The sequence below is a fragment of the Accipiter gentilis genome, chromosome 11, assembly GCF_929443795.1.
Source record: "Accipiter gentilis chromosome 11, bAccGen1.1, whole genome shotgun sequence".
Lineage (NCBI taxonomy): Eukaryota > Metazoa > Chordata > Aves > Accipitriformes > Accipitridae > Astur > Astur gentilis.
This window is the reverse complement of record NC_064890.1, coordinates 34960558-34974757: the sequence shown is the minus strand read 5'-3', so window position 1 is coordinate 34974757 and position 14200 is coordinate 34960558.

Here is a 14200-nt window from a genome sequence, read left to right as displayed (position 1 = left end):
TATCAAGCCAGTTAGAGTCCTTCCATAAAGCTCTTTCCCTCTTTTGGCTGTATACATGCATTAAACCAAAATCGATATGTTTACATATAGGGTATGATGGAAAAACAGCGATTGCCTTTGCTAAAACCAGCGATGTAGTTGGGTCATCTGTCAATGAGTCAAAAGCTTGATGCTGTTTCCTTCTCAGCGATTTTTCTTGTGGAAAAGATTCAACTAAGCTGCTGTGCCACGTGCGTGATGGGTGGGTGTCCTCTGTGTCGTGGAAGGAGATGATCGATGACCCAGAGCCAAAGGGCTGGAACGGTGGTGAGGCAGAGTGGGAAACAGAGAGGCAAATATTCCCGCGGAAAGTCGTACAGATCACTTACAGCTCTGGGCAGATAATATGCTCTGTTGTCATCCACGAGGTTAATTGACCCAGATTTCGGTGTTTACACAAGAGCGCTGACGGTCACTTCCAAACCGGGCTGAAAAAGAAAACAGGCTGTTGTCGGTGCGGCTGGGAGGCAGACGTACACATCTCCTTAGCAGCTACTGTTCACGGTGCGAGGCAGCGACGCTGTGTATCGAACTCACCGTGCATTTTAAGTCTGCGTGGTAGTCCTAAATAAAAAAAGGTAGAGATCCTGCAGCCTTCCTTCTGCAGGGCTGCTGTCCTGCAGCAAGAGCGTGGGGATTTGCGGGATCAGAGTAATCCTGCCAGATGACTAGAGAAGCTGAGCGTCAATCTAAAGAGCAGATATTTACTGGCTGTACTTTACTGACTGCTTCAAAGTGCTCAGAGTTGTAACTGTGATTATGAACAAGGCGGTAAAACCAAAGCTTTTGAAAGAGCTGTTGGCTCGCTCGCTGCTGCTTTACGTTATCACAGCCTCATGAGTTCAGCAGGTGCAGCTTTAATGAAGATTTTTAAAGTCTTTACTCACTCTTTGTCATATAGCACCGACACCGTAAATCCACAATCCTAGCCCTCTCCTTGGAAGGCTGTGGAAAGCCGGTGCAGCTCAGCTGTTCCTCCCTTCCCACCGCAAGGCGACCCACTCCGAGGGCTGCGAGCAGGGACCCGGCGCTGCCGTCCCGCTCCACAGCCACGCAGCACCGCGGCCGGTCGCACGGGCAGGAGGGGCTGCCCAGATGCCACATGTGGTCCACCCTCCTCGCGAGCCTTCACCGGCAGGCCTGTCCTACCGCCGTGTCACCCCTGTTAACCTACGTCCTGGATTTCCCAAAGAGCTGGGTGATATTTTTAATACGGAGCAAGCTCCATTCTGCAACGTGTTGTCCAGCCGCACTCTTACAACAGGTTTGCAGTAAGGCAGAGGCACCAACCCACTGGCAAGAAGTCTCCGGCTGGGCACGGGGTCACCCATTGCCTCTGCAAGATGCCCGGAATGAGATATTCCCCATGCAAGGGGATATGATATTCCCCAGATAAGCCTGTATGAGTTTTGCTCTCCCTTGTTTCCTTCCCAGGGCCTGAGAAGGTGCCACACAAGGTCACAGGCAGGGCTCTAAGCTGTAGCCGAATACCGTGTCTTTTTGTGGGGCTCCTTCGAACCGACGTCCTCCACTGCTTTAATGGTGGCGAGCAGCTTTTCTCTTATTCAAGGGCCTACTGCATCAGGTGCAGCTGTCTCGCAGATCAAAAATCAGGGTAATGGCTACAGACAGCTCTGGGAGGGCACGTCCTCGCCTCTGTGCGTCTCCAGTACTGCGCACGCCTGCGAGGCACAAGCTTTACTGGAGCGCATTGGAAACCGGTCGTGTGAGGCCAGCGTGAAACCTCTCAGGCCAGTCCCGAGTGTAGCAACAGCAACTCCACAACCACGTTGTCCCCACATTACCCACCTGGAGTGGCAGGTGAGAGGAAAGGCTGCTAGTCATCTCTCCTGACCTCGATAAGGTTAAGTACCTGACTGCGGCCACCCCACTACCGATGAACACACACAAGGGCTGGTAGCCCCTTGGCTGCCACCCAAGGTGGAAGCTAAGGGTGAACTGAAGTGCTTTCCTGACATCAGCCCTTCATCTGCCGTTAGTTATGACAGCCGGCACCGCGTCCTTTTAGCCCAGATGTTCACTCCCCGCTTGTTAGGCAAATAGTGCTCCGGGTTAGTAATGTATCTATCTCCTCAGCGCTACTTCTTTGAAAAGTCAGATTTCTGAAGGCTGCTGATGGCAGTGTCAAAGGACTAATGGATTCTATAGCTCGTTCTTCTAGCAAGCTCATTCAAGCAAAACCCTACAGTCAAGCTGTAATTAAGCCATAAACCTTCATTTAGGATAGCACAAGATTATTTCTTCCTGTTAGAGTAAAACAACCTCCTTCAGAGCGCTTTTATACCTTGACTGCACCATATTCCTAACAACATCTCATGTCTCTGAACTAGGTGAAAAGAAACCAGCCTTTATTGGCCACAGCATGCTATTGTGGTCATCTCTAAAGTAATGGAGAAGTGACAGTCCCCTGCAGACCACAGCCGCTGGCCATCCCGCCCAGCACACAACTCTGTGCTCTTCGTTGAGGCTGAGCCATCATCATTTGGCTGTGGCAGGCGGACGGATCATTTCCAGCCTCTTCCTCCGTAGTTCTCTGTGTCCAGACTGGCTTCCTGAAGACAGCTTCTGGATGTACTGCAAAGTGGTGGGATGGGATCGTTGTAATTGATTAATTAAACCAGCTACTTCCAAATGGCTTCTGAATGCTGAGATCTGGCATTGGTAAGTAGTAGCTTTTGAGAAGACGGGATACAAGTTTCATCTACAGATTGAGCAATTTAGATTTTAGTGACTTTCTTTTTGCTCTTTCTGGTAAACTATATATATATATATATATATATACACACACCCACCCTTATATAAATATATTCTCTCTACATATCATTTTATATAGAAAGAAAGAAAGTGCATATTTAAGGATTTTTTTCCTGTGTTTCTTTTATGTCTTTCCATTTGTCCAGTAGGGCTCAGATGTGTATAAGAGTAGAAATGTGAGGTTGAGGGGGATAAGGGCAAGAAATAATTTTGGCCCAAGTTCACTTGATATTTTAAAAGAAGGTGAATATCTGAGCTCTTGCCTTCAGTGGGTACGTGATAAAAATTGAAAAAAAATATTTTTTTTTATTACCTAAGTACAGATTTCATGGGTATTTTGGAGGGTCTGGCTGTTAACAGAGTTTTGACAGTAATGCAGGTATGAAAGTGATCCGTACAAAATCAAAGCATAAGGGTATTAGTATTTGTTTTTTAAAAGATATCCCAAACTTGCTGAAGAGGTTGTGTCATAGGTAAAAGGACTGTACCTCTCTTCCTTACTTAATAGAAAGCTCTAATTTTAATATTAAACAACTGAACAGGTGCAGTGGGGAAAATACTTTTCTTGTGGATTTCTGCTTTATGGTCTGGTTATGTTAGGTGGATTTTTTTCCTTATATAAATCTATTTTCATTTCTTTTGCAGAATAACTTAATTAACTGGAATAATATGGTCTCATTTAGTTCTCCTAATTAAGCCTACATTTGGTAGGGGAGGAGAAGAGGGTCAAGAATGATACAAAGAGTTTGATGACACGTAGATATCAGGAAAAGTTAGTTGTGGATTCAAGTGTTTTCCTTGATCAAACATGAGATTATCCAGGCATAGACCTGTAGGTTGTTTTAATTGAACTGAAATTTTCTGTCTCGTTTGAGTAATTCAAAATGGCATATTTTAAGCTTTTTATTTTTTTAAAGGAGAAAGACTATTCATGCAACTTCTTGCATGAACTTAACTAAATTGATTTTGAAACCATCACTAATGTGAAACAACTCTGTGAGCATAAAGCAACTCCAGTGTAGAGAGAGGCTGTTCAGTCTCTACAAATATTTCTAATGACAGTCCGGGTAAGTATTTCCTTGGCAAGCTACAGTCAAACTGTATCATGCAGACCTTTCCTAGACAAGTGGGAAGATATTTTCTTCAATCAGATTAGCTCAATCAACAAACTCAATTGAAGCCCTCATTTAGCCCATATCACAGATCACCTCTTGAATTCAGTGCCTTTATTTGCACTTTCGAACAATGCATGGAGCGTCGTAGGCTGCTACAGCATATATCTTTGAGAGGGACGTCAGGAGAGGGGAAGAACAGTGGGGAGGGAGAGAACATGTTTGCTCGAGAGCTGCCAATACGGTACACTCCCAATTTCTCTCCTCACGGGTTACTGGCCTGTCCTGGTTTAACCCCAGCCAGCAACGAAGCCCCACGCAGCCGCTTGCTCACTCCTCCTGCCCTGGTGGGATGGGGAGGAGAATCAGAAGAAAAAGGTAAGAAGAAACCCATGGGTTGAGATAAGGACAATTTAATAGGACAACACGAGGAGAGAAGAAATAATAATAATACTAATAAAAGAATATATGAAGCCAGTGATGCAGGATGCAGTTGCTCACCACCTGGAACCTGCTGCTCAGCCCATTCTTGAGCTGGGGTCCCTCCTCCCCCCCCGGCCAGCTCCCCCAGTTTATATCTCATATGGTAGGGAATATCCCCTATGGAATATCCCCTTGGCTACTTCGGGTCAGCTGTCCTGGCTGTGCCCCCTCGCAGCTTCGTGTGAAAATTAACTCCATCCCAGCCGGACCCAGGACACGGCCCTGAACCCAAAATGCTCGCCAGGACCAAACAAACCTTCGACCCCCCCCTGCAGAGGGGGTGGAGGTTCTGATATCGGCTCCTTCCGCAGAGCACAGAGCTTCAGCGAGTGCAAATGCTGCCCTTTGCGTAAGACAAAATGTCCTTTCACAGAAACGAAAAGATTTCTAGCACTTTCCCTGGTAGCTGAGGTGCTGTCAGCAATAATATACCACAAAATAAATTAGCTCTGATAAGCACTGCTGTTGCCTAGAGCAGTTCAATTAGCCTTTTGCACTTGGAGCAGAAGGTTTTATAGCACTAGATAGAGCCTCAGACCAGGCTACATCTGACTTTTGTCCTCTTTGCTCTTTTTATTTGGCACCAGAATCACTGAAAACCAATGGCTTTGTTATATTTTTTACCTGAGTATTTTGAACAAACAAAATCTTGAGCCTTTCCCCGGGCAGCCCACTGTTGCCTAAACATTGGTGGGAGGGAAACAAAGCTTTTCTCCTTGGTTTTAGTGCCAGAGCCGAGATTCTTTCTGATTTAAGCCGTGGAGGGAACAGTGTTGGTATGGCATTACTACTGTTACTAACATGCTCAGATATGTCAGTCAAGGCTGGATCCTGCTGAAGGAGATGTTTTGCAGAAGAGCAGAGGGTATACTTGTTTCTCTGACCTTGTTTTTTAAAGCAGAAATTAATATACTTGAGCTATTGCCTGAAACAATTTCAAACCCTATTTTTTAAACTAACATTCAAGAGGGCAAGTGAATGGCATTTGTAATTGCAATCCAATCAGTAACTTTGATATTTGGGTATGGGAGAGCTTTCCCTCAATTTTATCTCCTCTCCTTCCCTTCTTGTCCATATATTAAAAATAGTGTTGATCTATTTTTCAATGCATGTGTCTCCCCTCCCCTGTTTATTTTCAAGCATGGATAATCACTGCATACAATTTAAGCAAAATGATCATGTTGCAGTCAATGGTCTCTATGATCCATATGTTCTGCAGAGATAAGCCGATTTGTTGAGTATGCTGTCCTGTATATCATTTCACATTTTAAAAATATATTTAGACATGCTGCTATTATTGTTGCCTCATTTGTGGTATATAATTTTTCTTAAAATTTCCTTCCCATTACGGGGAAAAAAATACAGTAAAATACCAGAAATTACTGCATTTACTGAAAACAGTCATTTTTGTCCTTTAGCGCTGTAATGTTTTTGTCTTTTAGCAGTCCCACCTATTAATTCACGCCTAATGGAGAGTCAGTCTGGCTTTCAACAGCACCTGCTTCATATCACTTGTGAAAACAGGCCTCTTCCCTTCACCTAGCAAGGAAAACACTTTTTTTATGAACAATACTGTACCCCGCATCCACAAAGTCTGTCACAAAATTTGATCCTAGGTGGAGCCTGTGTCTGGTTTAAGAAATGTTACAGGTATGTAGAAGCTACATTCTTGTCATTTTTTCCCCAAGAATTTTATTATAGTGTCAGCAATGTGGCTGTTCGCATTATCACTTTGTATTAAAGAAAAGGAATTCTCATCGGTGCTCCATCTGCAAAACTGCCGTTGCAAAGTGCTGTTTGCTGTATTCAGACTGCTTGTGATGAATTCCCAACTCAATCATGTACCTGTCGTCTCGTGGAAGTGCCTGAGAGTGATAAGAATGCACATGGCCAGCTCTCCAGCACAGCCAGACCCCGCTCCTTTTATTCTCAGCAGGGAGAAATTGTTGGAAAGCACGCCAGAAGAATCAACGTGCTGTGTACTTGGCACGTTCATAGTGATTTATAATTGCTTCATAATAAAGAAATGCAATAGAAGAAAGTTTTAAAATTCTTCTCATCACGATGCTTAAAAAGGTTATAAAGCTACCCTGTCATTACTGTGCCATTTTCATATTCTTCAAAAGTATAAGTAAATCTCTCCCAGTATATATAATAGTATTAGATTAGGCCTGTGCAAAATACCACGCTCTCTGGGAATAACTCAGAGTTATGGATATGTTTCCTGTAGCTCTCCTACAGGTCTTGCTCAATAAGACATAACTTGCAGAATTTATTTTCATCTACCGCAAAGAATCGTGGACTAGGCTAGTTTTCATTACCGGTGCGGATACGTCCCCCGCTGTATTATGCAGGGTGCATTTCATAGCGATGATCTGTGAGGGGGGGCCCTTTTCCTTATCAAAACAGTGTTCAAAAGGCAGAGGGAGGTCTGGGGCTCAGAAGCGGGGCTGTTTTCCTGCCACCCAGAAGCGATGAGCTTCTCTTGTGGAGAGCACAGGCTGCACTTTGTTAAAAATAGAAACGTTGCAGAGGGAAAATTTCTCCAGGAGAAAGATAATACCCTTTGAGTTAAAGGTGAGAAAATAACATACAGGAGTCAAATGTCAAAACTGGAAAACGAAAGCAGTACCTGAACCTTGGTAGGGGCTCAGGCTTTTGAAAAGATATTAAATCTTCATACTGTCTTAATGATTTCCTCCTGTGTAAAGAACTGTTGTCTCAATAATACAGGTCCAGATCGTTCATCCCAGAAATGAAAAGACCTTACCGCAGACAGAAAAGAAGTACTTTCTGGTTGTCTTAAATTTTCATAATGTCATGAGTTCAGGCCACTTTGCTCACAGGAGGGTAAACAATGGTAACACTAATCCATGATCTCCCTAAGAGGCAGTGGATAGTTGGACTGATTTGTAAGGGTGGCAAAGGACTGGTGACCTGGGTATTTTTTAAATTTTTGTGCTTTTGAGGAGATGACTTACTATCTCTAAGCCATCACTTGTAAAAATAAATAACTTTCAGGAGAGATGCTGAAACCTTGCCATTGAAGTAGGAGTATTTAGGATTTTTATTTTTCCTCTACAGAAAATCAAGTAATTAACTCAATTGTGCCCTAAAGACAGAATGTAACATTTTCTTCTTTAAGGATGTATTCACTAAAGGGTATGACATTGCAACAGGGTATGTGTGCTGCTGTCAGCTTTGCCAATTGATATTGCACCCTTGTAGTGGGAGGAGAACTGATACAGTAACAGGGGGAAATGCGTGTACATCTCTGGAGACTAAATATAAAAGATGAGGATTGTTCTGAACGGTTCCCTAAACAGTCAGTGTGGGAACTCGTGTTCTCATGGAGGCCAGAAGAAACACAGCTCTTCTGCACCCAAAAAGACCAACTGCAGCGGTCACCAGAATGGCCGGATGCCACAGATTTCAGGTTTTCCAATACACTGCTGTAAAGCAAAGTAGGATTAGCCTTATCTTTCTGATAAGGAATGTTTCTCTTTCCCAAAGCTTGTGAGAGGAGTTTGACCAGAATTACAGGACTTGAAAAAGAAGCTTCATGTAGGTGTAGAAGCTGTAAGCTACAATTTATGACTATTGATAACCGCTGCAGAAGCACTGCGTAATGGTATTTTGGTAATGCCTACTTTAAAATCTGACTCTGAGCATCTTTGTGGAGCTTGATTCATCGATAGCTGCAAAACACTGTGATTTGCTGTGACGGGAAGCATTATAGTAGCCTGTATTATATTAGGATCTTTCCACACCATGGGTGCTTTTTGAATGGCTGTCTGCAGCACAGTCAGCGTGCGTCGTACTTCAAGGAGCAAATATTTTCACTTACCAATATACAAAGTCTGTGTTTTCAAATATATGATGACATTACTTGCTACGACCATAACATTTTCACACAAGTATTCCCAGACTGTAGCCTGCTGCCGTCTGCGTAGGTTGAAGAGAAATGTTTTTCCTCCAGAGGATCTTTTAGAGCTTCAGAAAGCCTTTCCCTCTGCACTGACCACACAGGAAAACTAGGGAGACTAATGTCATCGAGCGTACATTAGCCTGTGGGAATGCTGCCATAATGGAGCATTTGAGCCTAACTCTCTGAATCCTTTCAAAAGGCCACGCTCTTGGCAGTGGCAAGTGCTTTTCTGTAACATCCACGCTGAAAGTCTCTCCGAAAACCAACACACGAAGCCAACCCTTGAAATCTTGTTGTGTGCTGTAATAGCCAGAAAGGAGCCTCGCTGATCACTGAAGATTGGATGCCAGCTGACATTTCCAGGCTGCCAGAAATGCTGATTTGGGATGTAAGGCTTCAAACGCTGCTCGTCGTTGAGAAAGAGTTGTCATCAGTGACTGCTCCGTGGAGTAGCACTGGCATATTAGTGACATGACTCTGTTGACACAACCCAAGTTCAGGCTTTGCTTTCTGCCAGCTCTACTTTCTTCTATAAATAATAGCAGAATCTGGAAGTTTTGTGGGTTTGGTTGGTTTTGGTTTGGTTTTCTTTTTTTTTTTTACATCTTGTTTTTATTTAGTTTCTACATGAATTCAGGAATGTAAGGCAGACTTAACTGCACTGCCCCACGTGCAACCTCTTTTTCCTTTATCTCCTCTCCTCTGTATCTCGTGGGCGTTGCTCATGGCCAGGCTGAGGTTGTGATGTGCACCTGGCAAGAGCTCCAGGGAGGATCCAAGAGGTCGAAGGAGGATCCAAGAGGTCCAAGGAGATCTTTTTACCCTCAAGGAGTCCCTGCAAAGGTGACTAGTTTGGAAATAACTAGGTAAAGCCTGACAACATAGGACACATCACTCTCAACCTATGACAAAGTCTAAAATTGTCTTTTGATATTCAAAGCAGGGTTTCTTGAATGTTTCAAAAATCCTGTGAGACTGTCAGTAATCTTTACATGAACAATATATATATAAATCTACTGTGTCTGTGAGCAATTTTAATTTTGGCAGATGAAGCACAAAGCCACTGCAGTTTTCTCTCATTGTTTCCAATTTAAGAATATCTGTAACAAAACCCTCCAATTTAGTCACCCGCAAACCAGCAATCCCACCGTCAGTGAGGCTGTTAAAGCTAGAAGAGAACTGAGCTAAATTTTAGGAGGGACAATGAGAGAAACCTTGGGATCAGTAAAAAGAAGTGTGACTTGAGTCTCTGAAGCAGGTTATCTAAGGGACAGAACACATCGGGAAAGGTAGGAATTGGTGATAGGAGCTACATCAAATGCACAATGATAAGCTTAGAGGAGATAACTCACAAAATTGGGAGCAAAGTGCATTACAAGTGCACCGAGACATTCCTAAGAACCTAAAATCAAAAGGAGTCACGCGAAAAGTAGAAATAAGGAACATAATTAGATATGAGTTTAAAAGGAATTGAGACAGTTCAGCTGGTTAAGGTGTTAACATTATATTGGAACATAAAGGCAGCAAAAATATGCAAGGTACAATAAGTACATGAGAAGCAAAAGAAGGGCAAAGTAAAGGTTCATTGCTTAACAAGCAATGCACAGAGTACTGAAGTGTTCACTGTCTTCACACAAGAAGATTAATTTCTGATCAGATACTTAACCGCATTAAATTTAATGTGAAAATAGGAGCATAGCCAGAATAGGGAGAAATTAAGTTAAAAAATGTCTGGATAAGCTAAGTGTAATTGAAGCCATCAGGGCCTGATGATATTCACCTTCACTTGTTTAAAGGAATAGGAAGAAATCTCTGAAATATTCACTGCTATCTTTGAAAACTCACAGAACATGGGCAGGTCCCACATAATGCAAGAAAAGCAAACACGATATCTCTCTTTTAAAAAACAAACAGGGAATTATAGATTATTCAGTGCAACACCGATGCCTGGAATGATTCTGGAACAAGGGGTTAGATAACCAATTTATAAGTGCCTGGAGCATACTAAGGTGGTAAAAACACCTGACAGATTTGACAAGAGCAAATTGTATTGACCTTGTTCACTGCTGACAAGTCAACTGGCCTTGGCTGGATAATAGGAACAGCTTTTTGGCCACCTGGGCAGTAAAACAATGGGGGAGACTATTGACTGGGGCTGTTGCATCTTTTTTTTTTGCTAGAGGATTTTTAAAAACAAGTTAGACACACACCTTCTGGGAATGGTGTGGGCATCTGTGATCTTTCTTCGGTGTAGGGTATTGGACTAGAGGAGCTGCAAGATCTTTTCCAGCCCTAGAGTTTCATGTAGGCAATGTTTGTTTAGGTCCTCCTAGCCTTGCCCCATGACTTATGTTGCACGTTTCCTGCCCTGGATGCAGGTTACTGAAGACTGTCCAGGATTACATACAAACTCTTTTATTCAAAAGTGACTTGAAACTGAAATGGTCCGTGTGTGCTTCATCTTCCTTCGGAAATTTTAGCAGAAAGCAAGCAGCCTTTTTTTCCCAGCAGTTTGTTTTGGTTTTGCCCCTTAGGTTCATATAAATGGTACTTCTGAAATCTGCCCTGTCCCAACAGTACCTCTGAAATGGATATCATACACTAGGATATTATAGATACAGGATGATGAATGAATTAGTTGGGGGACAAACTGTGGTCACTCCATTGTAGAAGGGAATGCAATTTTCTCCTGAAATGGTCTCACGCTAGCGTGTTGAGAAAACCTTGGGCCATGCTATTATTTGTGAAGCAGCTCCACAAATAGCGTCATTTGGGTTCACTTTTCAAATATTTCCAAGTCACTGGACCAAGATACTGCTTTAGCTGTGAATGCTGATCATTCCAGATGAATCTTCCTCTGTTCCATAGTTTCTGTCACTGCAGGCAGGTTTAACTTGGCCTTGGGGTACAGAGACGGGAAAACTGCTCAGACCCTCTTGGGACCTCTAGTAAGGCTGGAGTTTGCTTTGCAGTGAATGCAGCCCAGCCTGAAAGAGTGCGAGGCACGGTCAGTGTGATTGCTGGCGTGATTTACTATCACTCAACAGGAGGAAACTGTACAGTCTGGGCTGGACTTCTGAAAATGAGAGAGGTCCGTTGCCCCACTCAAAACGTGGGCCTGTCACCACCGAGTGCCCCAAAATGGAACTGAATTATTCCTCCCCACCACCCCTAAACCTACGTGATTGTAACAAGTTTTCAAAGCCGATGTTGTCTTTGAAAGGCAGGGTTGCCTTCACTGCGTGTAATACGTCTCATTTGACTGTCTACTATTTAGCGGTGTAACTGCTAAGTGTTTTTTCAGGTACTAAAATGCTTTTTCCTCAAACGGTAGGCCAACTTTTCACATTTCCAACAGCACTTCCACTAAAAGAGAACGTTAAGCTGTTGGGTGAGCAAGGCAGAGCCACCTCACTGCAGTTATCTCCTTACCACTTCTTCTGCCTGGCCTTTTGGGGGATTCAACCTCTTTAGGAAAAATGAAAGATACTAAAATATCCTTAATCAGTGGCATATGTAAGCATTCAGACCTATTGAAAGTATGTTTTGCTGGTTATCACTTAACAAAAACAGAATTAGAGCCTGGACAAGCTTGTGATGTTAAACACATCTTAAAACTCAATCTGTCTGTAGTTTTTTTATTAAAATAATGAGACCTTATAAAAAGCTAATTGCCACATTTCATTTTGAAGTGGGAGCTCTTAGAAAATACAAGATATATATTAGCCTCGCACAGATTTAGGGCTTGATTGTTCTTTTTCAGCTGGTTGCATCAGAAGAAACTATTAAACATAATAAAATGACAAAAAACTAGATTGAGAGCAGAATTAGGGCCCACGGTGCAATCAGTAACCTTTTGAGATTCTGACAACAAAGCAACAGTGAGACGGAGCTTTGCAAATCTAGTAACATACTTCTAAATTTTTACCCCAAGTATGAACTCTGACTGAGAAATTTTGGATTTCCCACATTATTTGTATTCTACCATACTGAAATATTCAGGACACAGTCAGTCATTAGAAACATGAGACTGGGCTCCTAAATAATTTATTTTACATACTTGATGGAATAAAAAAAAAAAAAAAAAAAAAAAAAAAGACACAGAGTTATCAGCATTCATCTGAACAATGTCTTTTTATGTAACATGATGTTTTCCATCCTTTAGATTATGGACACTTTGCATTTGTGACATTCTGAGATTCCTTTGCAGAAAGCTGTACAGGAGAAGTCCGTGTTTTCGGCCAGCCCCTGGAAGCGTGTACCCCTGCTGCGTCTCTTCCTAATCCAGGTGCAAAACTGGAGATCCAGAACAGCTGCTTCCTGGTGTTGGGCAGATGGCTGGAAGTTTCTGCTCTAGGCAATTTTTGGATTTTCTGTACATTTTGTAAAGAAATAAAATTATTTTTAAAATGCTCAGTTTTACCAATTTCTCTTCAGATTATGACACTGCTGCAGAAAAGAGCAACAGTTTCCTCAGGTTAAATATGATTCCAGACTCAGACCCCATTTGGTCACTAAAGCCAAATACATTCATTTCAGGGCACGCAGGTGTAAATGAGATCAGACTCCAGCCTTTCGTAAGTAATCCATGTTCCTGTGGCTGAAAGTCGCCTACGTTTATGCACCTTGGATGCATCTTTCAGGCAGAGAACTCGTCCTGTGGGAGATGTTTCGGTTCACTGAGCAGCATTTCACAAAATATTACAACTCCCTCTCACATTTCGCAGATGCAATTTCCATTCTATTATCTTTTCTCCTACACATTATTCTGAAAGAGTTACACAAGGAGAAAAATCTCATCACAATGAAAAAACTCTTTGCGATCAATGTAATGTGCGCATTGATTAAGTTCCTTGTGGAGTCCTTAACTCCACATCATCTTTCTGAACACCAGATTTTGCTTTTACATCTCTGACGGAGCCAAGATGTGTAAAAAATAATTTAAGCTGACAACTTCTTACTAGTTACGTATCTGAAGAGTCTCAAGCGGATAAGCTCTTCTTCCCCAAGTCAGTTGTGTGTTAGGCTTGCTAACAGACACAGAGGAGGGACTGGGAGGAAAGGGAGAGAAACAGCTTGGGGGAAAGAGGTAGGAATGGGAAAAGGAATGAGAGCAACAAATGAAGAAATCAAGAAGAAAGCTACCATGAGGCAAGGAGAGGAAATATATAAAAACAAGCCTGCGAGGTCAGAAAAGGTGCTCAGCGAGGGCATTGCTCAGGTCTGAGCTGGGCTGCCTCCAGGCCGTGGGAAACTCCGGAGATGCTCTCCGAGATGCCTGAACGCTGCTGGAGCTTGGGGTTGTGCTGCTGCACTGGTTCGCTCGTCACGCCAGTGTCCGAAAGGAGCTGATTTGGTGTTCTGCATGCCCTCTGCATGAATGTAGATAGTTATCATTTATTTTGATTTAAGATCACTTTATTGTGATAATTTCAAAATACTTTTGAAAATATGTAGCGTGGATTTCATGCTACTTTGGTATACGCAAGCTTTGAAAATACAGCAAATTGAAATAAAAATAAATAGACCCAAAAATCTGTATTTCTGTATAGCCAGCAGAAAACATTTTGATACTATCATGACAGTTTTATTGTTGGGCTTTTTTCCTGTTACAATTTGTTCACCTTTTGATACATTCTTGGTAAAGATCTGTTCTTCAGAGCATTTCCAAAAGAAAATGATTCTCTAGAAAATTCTTCAGCCTCCTTTATTAAGGTTAGCTTCCTGTAACTACAGTCAAAACTTAACAGCTAAAATAAAACACATTCTCAAAGGAGTCAGCCTGAAGCTGTGAGGGATATAGATTAGAAATGACATGCTTAATAATGATTTCATCTCTAACTGACCTGTCTCCACGATGAGA